The sequence below is a fragment of the Amblyraja radiata genome, chromosome 1 (assembly GCF_010909765.2).
Source record: "Amblyraja radiata isolate CabotCenter1 chromosome 1, sAmbRad1.1.pri, whole genome shotgun sequence".
Lineage (NCBI taxonomy): Eukaryota > Metazoa > Chordata > Chondrichthyes > Rajiformes > Rajidae > Amblyraja > Amblyraja radiata.
This window is the reverse complement of record NC_045956.1, coordinates 139,715,904-139,738,185: the sequence shown is the minus strand read 5'-3', so window position 1 is coordinate 139,738,185 and position 22,282 is coordinate 139,715,904. Positions and strand designations below refer to the sequence as shown.

Genomic DNA, 22,282 nt, shown 5'->3' with positions numbered 1-22,282 from the left:
TGAACTGTAACTCTTTCAAAACGGAATGATCCTTCTCCACTGAGAGGTCATGGGCCAGAGATTCTCACGACTCAGTGGGGGATGCTGCATTTTTGTAGGAAGCACTGAGTACATTCTGCAATGCTTTCCCTTGTCCACTTATGTCCATGACCACATTTGGAATATACTGTATCTAAATGGGGCGTATGGAAGTTGTGACAACCATGACTGGGGAACCCATCTCAGCATGCTGATCTCATCTCAGAACATCTTTGAAGAATGTCCACATAACGGGAAGGAGACACAAAAAACTGCAGGTGCTGGAATCGGAGGCAAAACACAAATTGTTGGAAGAATTCAGCGGACCAAGCAGCATCTGCGGATGGAGAGGAATGATCGACATTTCAGGTTGAGACCATACATCAGGACGGAGTGCAGAGGGAAGATTGCTGGTAGTGAGAGTCAGGGGAGAGACAGAGGTTGGTAAGGAGAACCAGATGAGGGGGAATGATGGGCAGATGAAGTCAGGTGTGAGAGAAGGGGGTGTTAAGACAGAGGATGGTATGTGATAGGTGGAGCAGATAAAGAATGGGGGTCAGATGAAACCAGGTGAGTAAGAGATGGGAAAACTGAATGAAGAAAATAAACCTCATAGATAGGTATATAAGCAGATAGAATCAGGTAATGATAATGGTAATGAAGTTATAAGGAATTGCGAATGGTGGTTTACAAAAAAACCCACAAAGTGCTGGAGTAACAGCGAGTCAGACAGCATCTCTGGAGAACATCTCCGGTAGGTGACGTTTCGGGTTACGATCCTTCTTCAGACTGATTGAGGTAGGGGGGAGAAAGCTGGAAGATATGTGGGGGCTTAATGAAGCCTGAGTGATAACTGGATACAGCTCAGGGTAGTTTTTGATTGGCAGATGGTTGGACAAAGGCCAGAGATAAAAAGACAAAAAAAAATGAAATAAGGAAAATTCACAATTCTATCCCACACTATCTTCTCTCTCGCCGTTAACTCACACTTTTTGTCTTTTTATGACTGACCTGTGTCCAACCATTTGCCAATCATTCCTCCCGTTCTTCACCTGTATTTACCTATTACTTGCCTGGCTTTGGCCCACCCCCACCTCTCTTCCAGCTATCTCTCCCCTGAAGAAGGGTCCCAACCCAAAATGCCACCTGACCTCAATTAATATTTTCCTCTGTATTTACCGAGGAGAAAGACAGGTAAGAGGAACTAGGGGCAGTCAATGCAAGTGTCCTGAGAGCAGTCAGTGTTACAGTCAAAGAGATGCTGAAGGTACTATCGTGTAGGGCCAGGGCCTGATCAGATATATTCATAGACATTGTGGGAAACTAGAGGAAATTACCTCTGGTTGAAATTTACGAGTCGTCTTTAAATACAGGAGATCATAATCATAAAAATACTTTATTAGCCAAGTATGTTTTGCAACATACGAGGAATTTGATTTGCCATAGTCATACCAATAAAAATTAACAGAACAACAGAACATAAACCTCCATCACAGTGACTCCTCCACATTCCTCACCGTGATGGAAGGCGAAAAAAAAGTTCAATCTCTTCTCCATTGTTGTCCCGCGTTCAGGGACGTCGAGCCTTCCGTTGACGGGACGATCTTGACTCCCATAGCCGGCGGCGTTTGGGCCCTCCGCGTCGGGGCGATCAAGCTCCTGCAGGGGGATGACAGCTCCCCGCGCTGGGCGATCGGACTCCGGGCCGGGGCTGGTCGAAACCTTCTGCGACATGAGCACCTGACTCGGTCTCTACCAGAGACTGCGAGCTCCGCGATGTTGAAATCAGCAGGCCGCGATTGGAGTGTCGATCCCAGGCAAGGGATCGGCTCCGATGGCAAGTCCACGTCCACGCGGCGGGGCTCAAAGTCAGTCCTGAGCAAGGACTCCAGCTCCACGATGTTAGGCTGCAGAGCGACCGGAGATACGACCCGGAAAACAATCGCATCTCCGGCAAGGTAAGAGATTGAAAAAAAGTTTCCCCCGACCCCCCACATAAAACAAACCAGAGAACATTAACACAAACTTTGAACACACTAAAAATAACGAATAAGACGAAGGACAGACAGACTTTGCAAGGCTGCCATCGCAGCGCCACCCAGTGGTGCTGAAGGCAGAGCTGTAGCATTCAACAAGGTTCCGCATGGTAGGCTGCTCTCGAAGGTTAGATCGCATGGGATCCCAGGAGAGATAGTTGATTGGATGGAAAATTGGCTTCATGGAAGAATGCAGAGGGTGATGGTGAAAGGTTGCTTCTCAGACTGCAGGCCTGTGACTAGTGGGTGCAGGCCATGTGCCGCAGGGATCAGTGCTGGGCCCGTTACTGTTTGTCATCTATATCAATGATTTGGACGAGAACATACACGGCAAGATTAGCAAGTTTGCAAATGATACAAACGTGGGTGGTTTTGCAGATAGTGAAGGTTGATTGATTGATTGATTGAAAGATTGCAGCAGGATCTTGATTAATTGGCCAAGTGAGTTGAGGAATGGGTGATGGAATTTAATGCAGAAAAATGTGAGGTGTTGCATTTTGGGAAGTCTAACATGGGCAGAACACACAGTGAATGAAAGGGCTCTGGGTAATGTTGCAGAGCAGAGGGATCTAGGAGTACAAGTGCATGGTTACTTGAAGGTCGAGCCGCAGGTAGAGAAGGTGGTCAAAAAGGCTTTTGGCACTTTGGCCTTCATCAGCCACAGAATTGAGTATAGAAGTTGTGTGGTCATGTTGCTGTTGCATAAGACGTTGGTAAGACTGCATTTAGAATATTGTGTTCAGTTCTGGGCATCATGTTATAGGAAAGATATTGTCAAGCTTGAAAAGGTTCAGAAAATATTTACGAGGATGTTGCCAGGACTAGAGGGTGTGAGCTATAGGGAGAGGTTGAGTAGGCTGGGTCTCTATTCCATGGAGCGCAAGAGGATGAGGGGAGATCTTACATAGGTATACAAAATCATGAGAGGAATAGATCGGGTAGAAAGAGTTAATCACTATTATATCGTTTGCTGCCATATTAAACCACTTTCTGTATTGAAAGAGCTAATTTCTATTGCATTGCTTGCTGGGATACTTGACCAGATTTTGTGGCTTTGTATTTCTTCTCTCAGACAGGCTTTCTCTAGTTGAACAGATAAGAGGGGCCCCGTTTGGATAGCCAGTACTGATAAGGGGACAGACACGAACTGGCACAGAAAAACAACTGCATGTTACTGGACTGTTGAATCTTGGTACTATGCCAAATGTCTTTGGAATGCTTGGTTTTGAGGAAAAGGTGAAAAACAACTCCATATTAGGACTTTGCTAATGGTTCTTGGGACATTACTTAATGCCATTGGTATTCTGCGTACGTGATTTTTGCTGTATAAAAGATCCCAGGATTCTTTGTTAATTTGAGTGGTATCTTGGGAGAACCAGAAGTATTACTGAATACTTCTGGACTGTAACATCTCCCTCCACTCCTGTCTGACGTAAAAGTAAAGCTTATATGGTTTACCTTAACCCATTGTATTTTACTTCGGAGTCACGTGAGTGACTACGTGAAGAACCCCGCCAGGACGCATGCGTGCCATATCGCTACACGCATTGCAACGAGTCACAGCAGGGGTTCCCCTTAGCGGCAAAAATTGAAAGTCGGGAACAGCAGGTAAGGAGACTCTGCGTTCCAGAATTTGAAAGTCGGGGAATAGCAGGTAAGGAGACTCTGCGTTCCTTCCACTTACCTTACAGGTGGAGACATGGACCAGATCCACGAAGGCTGCGGAAAAGCTGGCGGGGGAGAACCGCGCAGTTGCGGGCAGCCGGCAGCAGCAGCCAACGGCACGCCAATCTCCCGTAATGGGAACAGCTGTGCCCGACTTCGCTCCCGCACCGGCCATGGCCGGGTGGTAGAGCGAAGCAAAAAACTAACAGTCGTTGACTCAGATGAGTCCGACTCTGAATAGCCGCAAGCGGCCAGTACCCATGCGCATTTGGAGCCGGTTGGAGCGGCTGGGAGCGGGGAACAAAGCAGCCGCGACGGCCAGTGCCCGTGAGCATTGGAGCCAGTTGGAACGGCTGCAGGAGGAACAGCTTCAAGCAGACTCGACGGCTAGTGCCCGTGAGCATTGGAGCCGGTTGGAGCGGCTGCAGGAGGAACAGCTTCAAGCAGCCGCAACGGCCAGTGCCCGTGAGCATTGGAGCCGGTTGGAGCGGCTGCAGGATCAGCAGCAGCCGCGAGTGGCCTATGCCCGAGAGCATAAGAGCCAGTTGGAGCGGCTGCTGGAGGAAATACTCCAAAGTGGCAGGCTCCGGGAGATGGAGGCTAGCCACAGTGGGCAGTTAGTAAGCCCCACAGCAGTACCTCTTGTGGGGCTGCACAGTGTTCTTCCTCATCAGAGGGGAGCACGGAGGGTCAATCCTGGGCTGACTGCAGGAACTGGAGCAGGAGCGGCTTCAGGAGTAGCGGCTTCAGGAGTAGCGGCTTCAGGAGCAGCCGCGACGGCCAGTGACCATGAGGTGGCCAGTGCCCGAGAGCATCGGAGCCAGCTGGAGCAGCTGTTGGGGCAGGTAAGTGGGAGGCTCCAGGAGATGGAGACTAGTCACAGGGGGCAGCTAGTAAGTCCTACAGCAGTACCTCTTGTAGGGCTGCACAGTGTTTCTCCCTCATCAGAGGGGAGTATAGGGGGTCAATTCTGGGCTGAACCTGAAGAGGGGTGCAGAACATACCCCTAGTGCACATGGGGTGCAAGAAAACCTATTGGAAGACACTTACCATCAGGGAACTGCAAAACACTGAATGTTCCCAGTATTAACCAGTGTATTTGAAAACATGGCAGGGCCAGGGACTTGAAACAACAGAAAGTTCTGAAAGTCCTAACAGCGGGAATTACGGGTTTCGCCCGCACAATAAACAAAAAAGACATGACACAAGATCACCAGGATGCACTGGCTTTATTTTGCAACTACCAATACGAGTAAACAGCATTAGCAAGAAGTGCCATCCAACCGGCTTTAGACCCTAATTTGCAGGCCTATGCAAACCTGGAACCTCCAAACCACCAATATTACTATTTGGAGGCAACTTATTAAAACAGGTAAAAGAACTTGACAAAGAGGGTAAAACCCTGGGGCTCATTAAAGCAATGTCTAAAAACTGCTTCCTGGGGAATGCGCTAATCCTCAACACCGACCCAACTACAGATCCAGACACCGGCACCTCAACGTCCACGGAGGATGCCGAAAAAGTAACAAACCTACTAATAGTAACCATGCAGGAAGGTGGGTCTGGTTCCTTACGAGGTTGGTGGGAGATTACAATTCTATCTGGATGCATGGAATAAATTAACTACCGACACTTATATTTTCAGAAGTATAGGGTTATACCATAGGATTTATACAAAACATAATCCTCCTGTTCAGCATGTACCGAACCGAATGTTCGTTCTTTCAGGCAAAGGAAAAAAAAAAAAAAAAAAAAAAAAAGCGCATACTGAACTAGTGCCCATATAAAAAAGGAGTAATGGAGGATATCCAACACGAATCACAGGAATTCGTGTCCAAAATCTTTATCATAAAATAGATGGTGGTTGCCACATCATCATAGATTTGACTAATTTGAATACTTTCGTACGTTATATTCATTACTAGATGGGAACCTTTGTTACTGCTAAGCAATTGATTCCTAGGTTGCTACATGGCAAGCATCGTATTAAAAAATGCTTACTATACAGTACCCATTAGAGGTGACCACAGATGTTATTTAACACAATGGATCATCTGCGGTTCACCTTTAACACAGTTCACATGTCAGTGACTTTGCCGAAAGAAAAGGTTACAGCCTTAATGGAGGCTTGCAGCAAAACAAAACCATCCATCAGACTGGTAGCAAGAATAATTGGCATTATAGTGGCTGCGTTTCCAGTCACACAAATCGGACCTTTACATTATCAAAAATTACAGAGGGCAAACATTCGTGCACTCAAAAATTATGGGGGTCATTCTGACAGACCAATGAAGCTACCAACAGAGGCCACAATGGAACTAAAATGGTGGAAACATAACATTAGGCATTGTTCCGATCCAAACATTATCAGCTACCCGTCTATGGAACTACATACTGATGCCAGTGCACTTGGATGGGATGCTACCAATTCCATCTCCAGCTGTGGCGGAGATGGAATGCACAGGAGGCATCATTATTACAAACACTGGGCATAAACTACCTGGGAATGTTGAGTGCATTCCATGTCTTTAAGTCATATTGTTCTGGGTTATATCACCAGCATGTTAGACTACAAATTGACAACACCACCGTGGTAGAATATATCAACCATATGGGTGGAAACATATCGACATCATGTGACAATCTGACCAACACAATTTGGCAATAGTGTATCCAGAGAGATATTTGGATATCAGCTACCTACTTACCAGGTAAACTGAATTTAGTGGCAGACAACAGGTCACGCTAATTCTATGAAAAACACTGAATGGATGTTGGATAAAAAATGTATTGCTGAAATTACAGCACGGTATGGAACACCAGATATCGACCTATTCGCATCCATGCTCTCACCAGTTATCGAATTATGTTCATGGGAACCAGAACCTGGGGCAGTGGCTACAGATGCATTTTCGCTGCATTGGGGGATTATTTATTTATGCATTCCCTCCTTCTGCCTCATCAGTCGGGTATTTAGGAATATACAGTAGACTCCGCGTCTGATATTTTGATAGTACCCGATTGGCCTACTCAACCATGGGTCCCGGTGATACACGACATGGTTTTAGAACCATGCATCACCATCCATCATAGACCTAATTTACTGGTTCTTCCCGCAACAAGGGGTAGTTACCCATGTCATAATTATATAAACCTATTAATTTATAGTTGAAAGCACCTCTACTACACCTGGGACTGACGGACCGAACAGTGGATATTATTTCAGCGGCCCACAGACAGTCGACCAAAAAACAGTACTTGGTGTCTTCAAGAAATGGGAAGTACTGTCACAACAATAAACATCACCCACAGATCTATGAACATCCCGTCTGTTCTGGGATTCCTGGCAAGCCTCCATTACGATGAGAGGCTCAGTCATAGTGCCATCAACTGCGCCAGAAGTGCTCTGTCAACATACCTGGTGCAAGGAACAGAGCGGCATTCTGTTGGGACACACCCTGGTAACCAAACTCATGAGGGGCATTTTAATGTTAATCCCCAAGAACCAGGTACTCCCAAATATGGGATGTGAGCATTGTACTGACCATGTTAAGATACTGGTCTCCAGCTACAGCTCTGTCCCTACAGAAACTGACTATGAAAACAGTCATGCTGCTGATGGCCTTGGTCACGGCACAAAGGGTCCAGTCACTACAGAAACTAAGGCTGGACAACATGATTATTTCATCTGGAAATTTAACTTTTCACATCAATGAAATAGTCAAACAGAACAGACAGGGGTCAGCAGGCCTAAAAACAGAATTCAGGGCCTACCCGACAGATGGTCGTCTCTGTATTGTAACACACTTACTATTATATATGGAGTATACTAAGATCATCAGAGGGAAAGAAATGTCACTTTAATCAACTACAAACAGCCACTCAAAACAGTGACGGTCCAGACCATCTCTAGATGGCTAAAACAGGTCCTAATAAAGGCTGGAGTAGACACTAGCATTTTTTAAATCTCACTCCACCAGGGCTGCAGCTACATCGGCAGCTATGAAGTTGGACGTTCCTATGGACCAAATCCTCAAGACAGCAGGATGGTCAACGGAGGAAACTTTCCAACGACTTTATAACAAACCAGTCATTGAACCTGGAACATTTGCAGAAACAAATTTAAGTTCTGTAATATAATTTACCCCATAAATAGGGGCAATAATTGGTGTTAATATATTTATCGTTGGGTTTCAATATCGTATTGATGTCTAATGATGTTAACTCTATTCTCCCCATAATCAAGGCAGATGTGATGCATGGACTCGTTTCCACGGCATGAAATCAGAGAGCTTTAAAATCTTCACGTAGTCACTCACGTGACTCCGAAGTAAAATAGTAAGATTAAACGAGAACTTACCAGTTTGAAGTTTGATCGTTATTTTATGAGGAGTAACGTTGAGGGAATACGTGCCCTCCGCTCCCACCCTTGATCATATACTCAACTGGTATCTCTTCTCTAATCTTACTATGTTTAGTCATTACAGTTATCTGTGCTTTGAAGAATGACACGCATGCGTCCTGGCGGGGTTCTTCACGTATTCCCTCAACGTTACTCCTCATAAAATAACGATCAAACTTCAAACTGGTAAGTTCTCGTTTAATCTTACTATTCAGTCTGTTTTTAAGATGCAAGCTTTATCATGCCAGAGGAGGCAGTTGAGGATGGGACTACCCATCGTTTAAGAAATGGATAGTTCAGGTTTGGAGGGATATGGATCAAGCGCAGGCAAGTGAGACTAGTGTAGCTGGGACATTTTTGGCCGGTGTGGGCGAGTTGGGACGAAGGGCCAGTTTCCACATTGTATCACTCTATGACTATCATACCTCCTCCATCGACTCTGTTCAGGGACCCCGACAGTTCTTTCAGGTTAAGCAGAGGTTCACTTCCACCTCCTCCAACCTCATCTTCTGTATCCATTGTTCAAGTTGTGGACTCTTATACATCGGCGAGACCAAACATAGACTGGGCGATCATTTCGCTGAACACATTTGCTTAGTCCACCTGGATCTACCTGATCTCCCGGTTGCTAAACACTAACTCTCCTTCCCATTCCCACACTGACCTTTCTGTCCTAGGCCTCCTCCATTGTCAGGGTGAAGCTAAACGCAAATTGGAGGAACAGCATCTCATATATTAGGGAATTGTTACAAAATTTTGAGATGTTAAAAATCAAGCCTGTAATTTATCCCATTGGATAATGCATAAAAAGAACTTTAATTTGATACCCAATTCACTCATATCTTCAGTATTAAAAAAGTTATGGTCATTTTCATACTCGGAAATTAGCATCTTGTTCCCTCTTGCTTTTCCATTAACTTAACAAAAGCTGTGAGCGAGGACAGTTTTATTTTTATTTTATTTAATTCTTTATTTCGAACAGAATAAAAGAATAAAGAGCAAGTGTGAAACAGCATACAAAAAACAAAACAAGAATATTTATAAAGTGCCATAAACAATATCTATAAATAAATGAAATCGTACGTGTCCGAAAAGGAGCAGGAAAAAGCCAGCTTATTATTTCCCACCCCTTATTCAACTGCTTACAATTATCTTATACAAATTTAGCAGCTATATGTACACCATATGTACACCAGCAGCTTTATGTACACCAAATTATTTACATTTATACACTAATCAAATATTTACAAAACCATACAAAAAGAGAGCAAAATTTCTTAAAAATTAAGAGAACTGAACGAAATTTTCAGTTATTATAGATTGAAGCATTCTTAAACAAATATGATACATCTTACTTGGATGACCTGAAATTAAAGTATATAATTAGTTAATTACCTAATTAAGAAGCTAATTACAATATTAACCGTTGTGACGGAAATAGTAATAAACACCCAGACTGCCTTGAAAATTCAAAAATGTGATATTCTCAAGATCAGAACTTCATCAGAATATTATTGGATTATATGCTGTAAGTCGGTAACAGACAGGTAAAGAAATGACAATTTCTAGCAAAAGACCAAGTCTTCATGGAGAAGATCAGCTGCTAGCTGGTACATTGGCATATCATAATCAGTAGCATCATCTCAATCCTCAGACTGCAACCAATAAGCAACTCTGTACATCTCATTTTTCCTCAACTTTTCAATTTTGGCATTGTAAACTACAAGTTTTTGCACTACAAACCCACGCATGACATGCTTTTCTGCAGACTACTTTCCCATTCAGACCGACAAGTACAAGATGTGTCCATTTTTAAGATCCCTCTTAGACCTGGGCATGACAGAGAAATTTACTTCAAGGTGTGCTCTAGTTTTGCCAGGCTGGGCATTTGGATTGATAATTTTGCATTTCTCCTTCTGAGGCATCTGAAAAATGTAAAGAAAAACCCACCCGACAGCATTAAGTAGAAACAAGTTTTTATTTGCAGTTTTAGAAAGAAAAGTAGAAATGATTTTGTTCAACAAAATGCCTAACACAAGTTAAACGTTAAAACAAATAGTAAATACCCAACAAAAAAATTCATATTCATCAGTGTCAATAAGGTCACTGTGCACGTAAGGTCACTGGGTCACAGGGCTTGATGCACGGAGCCGCTCAATCCATCTGAAGGACATCCGTAACTTCCGGTATGTTATTAATGCAAGAAACGCGTACTTTCCTACCTGTTAAAAACCGCCAAAATGTTGAATTTTTGCGCTGAAAAAAATTGTGGAAGTCGGGGTAGGTGTGCCCAACTTCAGAATTCCAAACGTGAAGCGAAATGAAGGTAAAGAGAAGCGAAAGCTGAAGGGACAACAGCAGCTAAAGTGCTTGGTGAACATTGGCTGTACAGATATCGGAATTGAAAATATTGGGAATTATCGCTTTTGCTCACTGCATTTCATCAACAGTAAGGCATTATTTGTGTTTTTTCTTGACTCCTTTGGTATCTAAAAGGTCTCAGAAGTGATAAATCTGGCTGTAAATATTTCTTCAGGTGCGTTTTCATTTTGTATGTAAAAACCCACTTGAGAACCATGGGTGATTTAAAAAATTTACAGCCAGATTTATCACTTCTGAAACTTTTTAGATGCCAAAGGAATCAAGAAAAACACAAATAATGCCTTAGTTGATGAAATGCAGTGAGCAAACGGCCAATGTTCGCCAAGCACACTCTGTCTGTTGTTGTCCCTTCAGCTCTCGCTTCTATCTACTGTCATTTCTCCTCACTTTTGGAATTCTGAAGTAGGCTAAATGTCTCTCACGCTTATCTCGATTTCCATAATTATTTAGCGCAAAAATTGACAATTTCAGCGGATTTTAACGGGCCCGCTACGCTGGAAACAATGGTAAGTGCTTACCTGCAGTTCATCTCGTGTACTCCACTTGGAGTAGCGTAGCAACAGTAGGGGTCATGGGTCGTGACCCGACTGCCGTGAAACCTCCCTATAAATCAATTAAATTCATTTAAATTAAATGACTAAATCTAAACATCTATCCCATTCTTAAGAAAAGGCAAAAAACAATTTGTTTCATAGCCAAAATATCCAAATAACAAACTAATCCCATTCACAAAAAATTCACAATATAACATGATTTTTTAAATCTCACTTTGTCATGACTTTCTATGCCAAATCGAAGGAATTGAATGTTTAATTCCCATAATTTTTACTCTGTTCGTTTACACTGCAGCAGCCAAGATGATCAAAATCATTATTTTTTGCACAATCATGTCATAAGAACATCTAAATTATCTATATTTTGTGTAATTGTCTATTCATGATCAATATTTCCATACTAAATATCTGACTCAAAACTATGTACTGTGGAAGTTGGTTCTGCGACTTCATCTAATTCAATCCAAGCAATCCTTAAATATTTCTTTCAACGCTGCATTGGAATGATAGACCACCATATTAGTTCAGCTTCTCAACACAAACAAAAACGTAATTTAAATCTATAAAATGTGTAGGAAGCGCAGATGCTGGTTTAAAACGAAGGTACCCACAGGTGTGTCTATGTGCAAGTGTAATATTAAATAGATAAAACAAAAATAAATCTCCATGAAATGTAACGATTTTTTTTAGTATTGCAAGAAGCAAAAGCTAATTGTTATAAAACGAAATGCATCTTTCAAGACACGTGCACCAACGTGCCTTACACTAAAGTAACGAGTTGCACGGTTCACGCCGTCTCTTGTCGACTACAGTCACATCGGAACAGTGCCTGCATGGAAAAAAAAGGTGACGTACCGCAGCCGATTGTAACGTGTGGGGTCATTGTCCAGCCCTTGGATTTCTAGGTAACTGCTGCGCCGGTAACAGCGTCGACAGACGAGTGGGGCCGGAGCGGCATGAACACAGTTCCCGCTCCCACCTCGCTCAACCCTGAAGACATCCAGTCGAACTTGGCCTGGGGTGCGCGTGCGAGTATCAGGTTGCTGAGCACAACGATTGACAGGTGCTCCCGGACCAGCACACTCCATCAAGTTGAGTGGGAGAAAGCGCACGTGCGTGTCTGTCCGGGACAGGGATGTAGATGCATATTTATATTGCAAAAAAAACCTCACAGTAACAATCTCTCTCGCCCGAGCAATTCTGCTATTTTCAACCGTTGAGGATTAGTTCGAATTAGATCAGCTTCTCGCAACCGAGGTAAAATATTTGATTGTATTTACACAGTTCCATTTGTATCTTAGTTACCCCTCGTCTGTCCAACCACCTTTCGGCAAGGCGAAGTTTGAACCACCTTATCGAACAAAATCACTGCTGTAGGAAAAATATTTTTCCCGCTCTTCACTACAGATTTTAATTATTATTTGCATTTGTCTAATTCAGCCCAACTTGCCCACGCCGCTTACACTAGTCATACCTGTCTGCTTTTGGCCCATATCCTTGTAAACTTACCCTATCCACATACCTGTCTAAATGTTTCTTAAACATTGCGATCGTACCTTCTTCCTCAGCTATCTCCGCTATATAGCCACGTCACGCTAGAGAAACGAATAATTTATTGTTAATCTTCAAGTGATAACTCGCGTCGAGACTTGAAGTCATGGATAATACAGCACGGAAACAGGCCCTTCGGCCCACCTTGCCCATGTCGACCAAGATGGTCCCACCTGGCAGCGTTTGGACCATATCCCTCTAAACCTTTACTGTCCATGGTCTGTCCAAATGTCTTTTAAATGTTGCTATAGTTCCTGGTTTAATTATTTCCTCTGTCATCTCTTTCCACAGTGTGAAATTGATAGTGGGAAACAACTGGATTAGTTTTATATAAAATAAATGGTAATTTATAGGTTCTTCAATTCTGTTTAATTCCCTGCCCGTTAACAATAATCAATATGCTGCAAATTGAAAGTGCATGTGACCTCTGATTTTGTCCACATTGATATTTATCCAGAACCTTTGTTGATTAAAAATCAGAAACAACTGTTTTATTGGAAGACATGTCTTCAGTTATTGTTGAAAACAATGAAACCTGTTTGATTTTTGTTCCATTATGGTGAGGGAGAAATAATTATAAGAATTTTCAAATGTGAACTTTTGGTTGCACAGTGGGAGGAGCTATTGACATAAATCAGTCATTGTCTTCATCTGGGATTTTATCTATTAGCATATATTACCCATCTTTCTTCCTATCAAAATGTTACACTCCATTTTTCCTTGCACTAAATCTCATCTGACATCAATTTGCCTTTTCTATCAGCTTCGTTGAAGTCTATTGCTATGCACCTCATGATTCATTAACAAAGGTAAATGTTGTGTTGCCTGCCTCTATGGAAATTGTGCCCTGAACTTTGAAGGTGAGAGGGGCAAAACTTAAAGGAGATGTGCAAGGCAAGATTTTTACACAGAGTGTAGGGTGATGGGTGCCTTGGGAGCACTACCAAAGGTGGAGACAGGTATAATAGTGGCGTTTAAGGGGCTTTTGATTGGTACGTGGATATTCAGGGAATGGGGGGGATATGAATCATATGCAGGCTTTTACAAACTTCTGCAGATGCACTGTAGAAAGCATACTGTCAGGTTGTATCACAGCTTGATTTGGGAACAACTCTGCCCAAGACCACAAGAATTGCAGAGAGTTGTAGGTGCACCCAGTCCATTACACATACCAGGCCCCCCAACTTCACACTGCCTTGGAAAAGCAGGCAACGTAATCAAAGACTTGTTCCACCCTGGTCATTCCTGGTCACAGTTTAAGAATAAGGGGTGTGACACAGAGAGATGTGAATTTGTGGAATTCTCTGCCTCAGAAGACTGTGGAGGCCGATTCACTGGATGCATTCAAAAGAGAGTTAGAGCCCCGAGGGCTAGCGGAATCAAAGGATATGGGGAGAAGGCAGGAACATTGTGGACGATCAGCCATGATCACATTGAATGATGGTGCTGGCTCGAGGAGCTGAATGGCCTACTCCTGCACCTATTTTCTATGTGTCTATGAGTACCGTTGCGAAAATCGGCAGATCGACTGTCGGTATCTGTAATCCTGTCTGAAGAAGGATCTCGACCAGAAACGTTACCCATTCCTTCTATCCAGAGATGCTGCCTGTCCCGCTGAGTTAAGCCCCTGTTCCACTTTCACGACCTAATTCGCGACCTCTGACGACCTTAAACAACCTTAAAAAAAATCAAGGTCAGGTAACCTATGACCTCCTACGACTATGTGTACGACATCCTGCGACTATGTTGAAGACCTCCCACGACTATGAAGAAGACCTCCTTCGACTATGTTGAAGACTGGCTTCGACCATGTACGTTTTACTGCTGTTTGCAGTAGCCCTTTTGCTTCAGCACCCTTTTAAGAAAGGCAGAAGGGAAGAGCAAGGGTGAAGAGGAAGCACAAGAAGAGGTCTCAATGGGTGAATGGAGATGATGTGATGGACTGTCCCAGTACACCAGATGACTGGAAGAGAGTGGCGCTGGGCTTTGACAAAAATGGAACTTTAAGCACACATGTGGGCAGTGGATGACAAGCATGTCATTCTTGTTCCTGTCCCTGTACCCCTCGTTTTCCTTTTTGTACAGGATGGCATTCTGCTGGAACTATTCCTCAAGGTTCCCCTCCTGCTGCCTGGTGAAGGTGCAGGGCATAAACTTCCTCCAGCCCTCCCTCTCCACCAATGGGGCATCTGCCTCTGATGCTGTGTCAGACACAGGAGAAAGGGCTGCTTTGCTGCCTTCAAATGAAGCAGTGAAGGATGGGGTGGCGTTGGGGACATATACTACCACCCTGGTCTCCAGGGGTCTCTCATGCAGGGCTACCTCCACCTGCACTATCACCTCATGTGGCATCACCTCCTGCCACTCCTCCTCTTGGGTGGGCAACATCTGCATGGCAGTTTTTTTTTTAGGATTGTGCCCTTCCCCTGCGCCGCTGCCTTTTTGGTGCCATTTCTAAAACACAAGTCTCCTCTCCAAAAAACTCTCCAGCTATGAATGAATATGCCCTGGAGTGACAGAGGTGACGTTCTGCTATTTAAACACACTTTTTTTCCTACTGACCTTTTTTTCACCCCGGAACTATTACTTTAGACTGCCTCCGACCTCCTACGACTACCTACGACTAGCATCACGACCTACCTACGACCTACCTACGAGTAAAAAGTATCGATTTTTTCCATGCCGACCTTTTTTTTTAACTCGTGGACGTTTTTTATCAGGCTAGAAAAAACACCGCGACCTACTTGATGCCACGAGTACTCACAACTAGCATCACGGCCTACTACGACCTACCTATGACCTACGACCTCGTGACGACCATGCTGCGAATATGAGTCAAGGGCAAACTCGGCAGAGGTCGTGAATTAAGTCGTGAAAGTGGGACAGGGGCTTTACTCCAGCATTTGTGTTTACCTTAAGAAAAGAGCAACCCGGAGGAACGCTAACAAGCACTTCTGCAATCCATAAACAATTTTCCAACACTATGCTCTGTTCTCTGCTGCTTAATCAATGTTCTGTCCAAAAGCCTTTTATTCAATATCCTTCAATCTTGATGACACCAATTATGTTTCTGGAAACATGTAGAACATTATCAGACTTTTCTTGTAGATACAAAGTAACTGCAGATAGTGTTTTACAAAAAAATACAGGAAGTGCTGGAGTAATTCAGCAGGTCAGGCAGCATCACTGGAGAACATACTCAAGCATTTTTGCATCTTCCTTAGGTAAACCAGCATCTGCAGTTCCTTGTTATTAGATTAATTTTATAAACACTTGCTTCAGTCGTGCATTGTACAAACAGCTTCACCTGAGTGTTGCCATCCAGATTATCTTTCATTATCAGTACACTGATAATTGATTGTCCTTTGAGAGAGAGCAGTAGCTTGTTTCGTCAAAAAAAAAATAGATTATGTGTTTAGGTCTCCTTTTGATCTGGACTATGAGTTTCAGTGTTGGGTTGCAGTGAGTTTAAAGTTACACTTCTCTATCAGGTGTTAGAAATTAGGACCTCCTTGTTTGATTTAATCGATTTTGAAACAGAATATAACCTGACCAAGATAGTCCACTTCCTATTGTGGGTTTGTGAAAAGTAGTTGTATATGACTGCTTGGATTTACTCTGTGGGACGTTTTTGTTCAGAACCGTAACAGTCACCCATTATCCATGAATTTCCCTCTCAATGCTTCCTGTGTTTCATGTGGTTCACCTCCAACTTACAATGCTCTGAGGTTTTCAGATCTGATCTTCAGCATTGTTGGTCCAGAATTTGTAGTCAAAGATGAAACTACAGCAGATAGAAAGTGCTGGTGTAACTCAGCTGATCAGGCAGCATCTCTGGAAAAAAAGGACGTGTGATGTTTCAGGTTGGAACCCTTCGTCAGACTGAAAGTAAGGGGGAGGGCACTTGTGACTTTGGATAGAGAGGATGTGGAGAGGATGTTTCAGCTAGTGTGAGAGACTAGGACCAGAGGTCATAGTCGCAGAATAAAAGCACATTCGTTGAGGAAGATGAGGAGGGATTTCTGGAGGCCAGGTCAATGGATATTTTTAAGGCAGAGATAGATAAATTCTTGTTTAGTACGGGTGTCAGTGATAATGGAGAGAAGACAGAAGAATGGGGTTGAAGGAAAGATAGATCAGCGATGATTGAATGGAGTATACATGATGGGCCGAATGGCCTAAATCTGCTCCTATCACATGAATGTACGAATTTATGAACTTTGCTTTGAGGAAAACCCTGGTGAGAGTGTGAGAGGATATTTCATTCTAAAAAACAGTTCAATTTTGTAACAAATTGCAATGTAACTTGCAATAAAACACAGTATCCTGCGTAATGTTTGGGACCAAGACCCATCATTTATTCACTTGCCTCTGTACTCCACTATTTGAGATTTGTAATAGAAATAAATGACGTGGTTAAAGTGCATATTGTCAGATTTTATTAAAGTGTATTTTTATACATTTTGGTTTCACCTTGTACAAATTACAACTGCGTTTATACATAGTCCCCCCATTTCACAGCACCATAATGTTTGGGACATATGGCTTCACAGGAGTTTTTAATTGCTCAGGGGTGTTTAAATGCCTCCTTAATGCAGGTATAAGAGAGCTCTCAGCAACTTGTCTTTCCTCCAGTCCTTCAATCACCTTTGGAAACTTTTATTGCTGTTTATCAACATGAGGACTAAAGTTGTGCCAATGAAAGTCAAAAAACCATTATGAGACTGAGAAACAAGAGTAAAACTGTTAGAGACATCAGCCATACATTGGGCTTACCAAAATGAACTGTTTGGAACATCATTAAGAAGAAAGAGAGCACTGGTGAGCTTACTAATTGTAAAGGTCTTGGCAGGCCAAGGAAGACCTCCACAGCTGATGACAGAAGAATTCTCTCTATAATAAAGAAAAATCCCCAATCACCTGTCCGACCGATCAGAAACACTCTTCAGGAGTCAGGTGTAGATTTGTCAATGACCACTGTCCGCAGAAGACTTCATGAACAGAAATGCAGAGGCTCCACTGCTAGATGCAAACCACTGGTTATCTGCAAAAATAAGATGACCGGGTTACAGTTTGCCAAGAAGTACTGAAAAAAAGGTCTTGTGGACAGATGAGACAAAGATTAATTTATATCAGAGTGATGGCAAGAGCAAAATATGGAGGAGAGAAGGAACTGTCCAAGATCCAAAGCATACCACCTCATCTGCGAAACAGTGGTGGGGGTGTTATGGCCTGGGCATGTATAGCTGCTGAAGGTACTGGCTCACTTATCTTCATTGATGATACAACTGCTGATGGTAGTAGCATAATTAATTCTGAAGTGTGTAGACACATCCGATCTGCGTCAAAACAAATGCCTCAAAACGCATTGGCCGGCGGTTCATTCTACAGCAAGACATTGATCCCAAACATACTGCTAAAGCAACAAAGGAGTTTTTCAAAGCTAAAAAATTGTCAATTCTTGAGTGGCCAAGTCAATCACCCGATCTGAACCCAATTGAGCATGCCTTTTATATGCTGAAGAGAAAACAAGGGGACTAGTCCCCAATACAAGCATAAGCTAAAGATAGCTGCAATACAGGCCTGGCAGAGCATTACCAGAGAAGACACCCAGCAACTGGTGATGTCCACGAATTACAGACTTCAAGCAGTCATTGCATGCAAAGGATATGCAACAAAAACATAAACATGACTCCTTTCATTTACATGACATTGCTGTGTCTCAAACATTATGGTGCCCTGAAATGGGGGGACTATGTATAAACACTGCTGTAATCTCTACATGGTGAAACCAAAATGTATAAAAATGGCCTTTATTAAAATCTGACAATGTGCACTTTAACTACATGTGATTATTACAAATCTCAAGTTGTGGAGTACAGAGGCAAATAAGTAAATGATGACTCTTTGTCTTAAACATTATGGAGGGCACTGTAGAACTGTAAAACACAGGAACAGGCACTTTGTCCCACAACGTCTATGCCGAGCATGATGCCACGACCAACTCTTACCTGCCTAAGGTGATTCCTTTTATGAAAGAATTATTATTTTGGAAAATATTGCCAGAGTTTGTTGAGAATGTAACAAACAAGGTGGCTGAAGGGGGAATTTCATATGCAGTCGATTTGGATTTCCAGAAGGCATTCAAAAGATACCACATTTTTTGTTGGTCTAAGATAAGCATGCTCAGTAATGGCACTGATATATTGGCATGGATAGAGGAGCAGCTAATTGATGACAGAGAGTCTAGCTGAATTGATCATTTTGGATTTGTAATCAGGAATTAATGGGTGGGTGCTCAGACCGCAAACATTTATAAATTGTATTAATGATGTGTGAGGAGACTGAATATCCTGTTGCAAAATTAGCTGGTAATACAAAGATTAAGGAAGTGGGTAAAAAATTGGCAGTTGGGGTGTAATGTGGGGACATGTGAGGTTCCTCACTTTGCAAGGAAGAATGAAAAAGCAAATTATTATTCAAATAGTGTGAAGATACATAGTTGCAATACAAATTGATCTGTGTGTCCTTCTACACGAGTCAGTGTATAGTTGTAACAAAAAATAGGAAGCTAATGGAAAGTTGTCCTTTAATGCAAGAATCTGGAGCACTCTGCACAGCTTTGGTGTCCATAATTAAGGACAGATGTGCTTGCATTAAAGGCTGCACAAAGGAGGTTCACCCAGTTTATTCATGGGATGAAGAAAGCAGGTTGTATCCATATCCATTGGAGATTAGACTTAGACTTAAACTTAGATCCTTTATTTGTCATTCAGACCTTTCGGTCTGAACGAAATGTCGTTGCCTGCAGCCATACATGTAATAATAAACAACAAAACACACAATAAACACAAATTAACATCCACCACAGTGAGTTCACCAGGCACCTCCTCACTGTGATGGAGGCAAAAATCTTAGGGTTACTGTCTCTTCCCTCCTCTTCTCCCTCTGCGCTGAGGCGATACCCCACCGGGCGATGATAATCAGTCCCGCGGCTCACCGAGCTCCGCGAACGGGCCGGTTCAAGCTCCGCGGCCCGGGGTGGTCGTAGCTGCCGCCCTCCAGTCCAGCAGATGCAGCTGTTGCCGCGGGAGCTCCGGAAAACAGGCACCAGCCTGTGACCTGCGAGCTCCCGACTATGTCGTCTACTGGCCCGCGGCCGAACGAGATGTGATTAACTACCAGTTCATAGGTCATCACTGTGGCCTACCATGGAGTTTTGGTATCAGAGGAAAGTATTGTGCAGTTAAGAAGATTCTGTTCTTGTCCATATGAGGGCTAGAAATTTACAAATACAAAATTACACAACTGTTCACAAAAACCCAGGTACGGTCAACTGCAAACTTATGTGTGGGAAAGAACTGCTGGTTTAAATCGAAGATAGACACAAAATGCTGGAATAACCCAGCGGGACAGGCAAGATCTCTGGAGAGATGGAGTGGGTGACATTTCGGGCCGAGACCCTTCTTCAGTTAGTTACTCCAGCATTTTGTGTTTATTATCAACTACAAACTTAGGTAAACATAATTCAACTCATAATTGAGTTGCCCAAGTTTGTATTTGACCATACATGTGTTTTTGTAAATAGTTATGTAATTTTATATTTGTTTAATTTAGCATGTTGCATGTAAATACAGTAATACCTCAATTAACGGTCTTGGTATGTTCCTAGAAAATGGAGTGTCAAATGAAACAGTGTAAACTGAACTTAAATAAAAACAGCACACTCAGTGGGTTGTTTGGACTTGGAAATATTGACCACATATATGGAATTTTATTTTGGAACAAATAAGGAAAGAGCGCAAGCAACAGTGAAGAAATGCTATGTGGGGGTAGTGCTAAACAAGGTATTACTGTAGGTAGACACACAATGCTGGAGTAACTCAGCAGGACAGGCAGCATCTCTGGAGAGAAGGAATGGGTGACGTTTCGGGTCGAGACCCTTCTTCAGACTGTATTACTGTATTATTGTAGTTGTTTGATGTGTAACTAGTTGTTGTTGCACATTTATTGCGTAAGGAAAGCAATGTAATATGTATTAAGTGTATATATATGTTTTCAAGAACTTGGTGTGCCAATTGGTATGACCTTTGATACATTGTTGTATTGGCCACTGCTGTAATGCTGTCAGTCTGAAGAATGGTCTCGACCCAAAACGTCAACCATTCTTTCTCTCCAGAGATGCTGCCTCACCCGCTGAGTTACTCCAGCATTTTGTGTTTATCTGCTGTTATATGAATGTTGTTCACTGTCAATTAGGTTCCAAGCTCTATCATTGTTATTTGTCCTCAATGAGCAGCGATATTGAAGAGTCTCTGAATGCTATAAAACTCACAGGGATTTTCATTTGTTGAGAGTGCAACTACAGATGCAAGGCAGAGGGCAATACAGGAAATCTTGCCTTAGGATAGTGTGTCAGAGTAGAGCGTTCATAATTGGAATCATAACTGATATTGAAGAGGAAAGCCATCTCAAGGCTTTGCGTCTCTCAGCCTTGCCGAAAGTGAAGTTGGAAAAGCTGAAGAAATTTAGACAACATAATTTGTATAATTGGATAATTTGTAATGTTGAAATTTTTTTTTTCTCTACATTGTTAGACATTGTCTTTGAAAATAGATAGGTGGATTTTTACCCTGGTGTGTGTTTTAATCTTTGAAGATGTATATGGCAATGGCTGAGAGGCAGCCATGGCTTTTATTGGATTTTGGAGAATATTGCGTGATTTTTGACTGATTCATTGGATTTTAGCCAAAGTTAAAAAAAACAGCTTCTTTATGTTGTTGCAGTTACACCAGATAGTCATATTTACATAATATTCCTGTTATTTCATAATCTGTTAATCAGTAACAAGGCAATAACTAAATAGTAGACAGGAACAATGCTTATTGATTTACTTAAGATAGCTTGGACATTGAGGGCAACATTTCAAATATATTACAATGGCTACATAAGTTTATTAGATTTTTAAAATGTAAATTTCACTATAATTGAACACTGTACTGAATAAAAATACGCTGTTTTAAATGCAAAAGACCAAGTAATTATGAAAAGCGTGGAATATTTGCAGGGAAGTCCAGAATTGTCTGCAGAAGAATTTAATCCCTCTTAGTGAACAGAATATTGGAATCATAGAAGGTCAGTGCAGGAAAGGAGCATGTCTGGCCAGTTGTGTTCATGTCAGTTTTCTGGTTGAACAGCACTCTCGATCGACCCTCAGCTCTTTCACTGCATCTTTGCAAAGTGATCTTATAAGAATATAATAAATGTTGCTGCATTTTAAAAGTACAAGCCAGTTTGCGAATGAGTTCAGTTTTTATGGATGTTCATTGTGGATGTTAAGACCTCCAAAATTCCCTTAAAGTCTTGTCTCCCGTTGCAATGGATACATTAATAGTTTGAGAAAATGTCTAATGGAGGTACTATGCCTGAAAACATGCAATTAAATCTTGGACAGAGAGCAGCTGTTGTGTTCGGTGGCAAGTGTACAACCTTGATATTTGGATGAAAATCATCCAAAGATGTAGGTTACCCATGGGTATTGTCGGGAAACAATGAATTCTTGATTGGCAAATACTTGGTAGGACAGTATCTCTCCACCTCGGGAACCTCAGGTCTTCTAAAGGACCAACAACCCACTGTTGGACTTCCAGACCACTGGAAGAGATATCTTCCAA

At 42.5% G+C, this 22,282-nt stretch overlaps 1 protein-coding gene across 1 annotated transcript in view; it reads left to right on the top strand.

The window, feature by feature from the left end:
• Positions 1 to 11,944: 11,944 nt before the first annotated feature.
• LOC116979725 (long-chain-fatty-acid--CoA ligase ACSBG2-like) overlaps positions 11,945 to 22,282 on the top strand; it is a 164,467-nt gene continuing 154,129 nt past the window's right edge. Inside the window, exon 1 of the mRNA XM_033031464.1 lies at positions 11,945 to 12,314. The gene's annotated coding sequence lies outside the window, so the exon portion shown is untranslated. The remainder of the gene's footprint in view (positions 12,315 to 22,282) is intronic.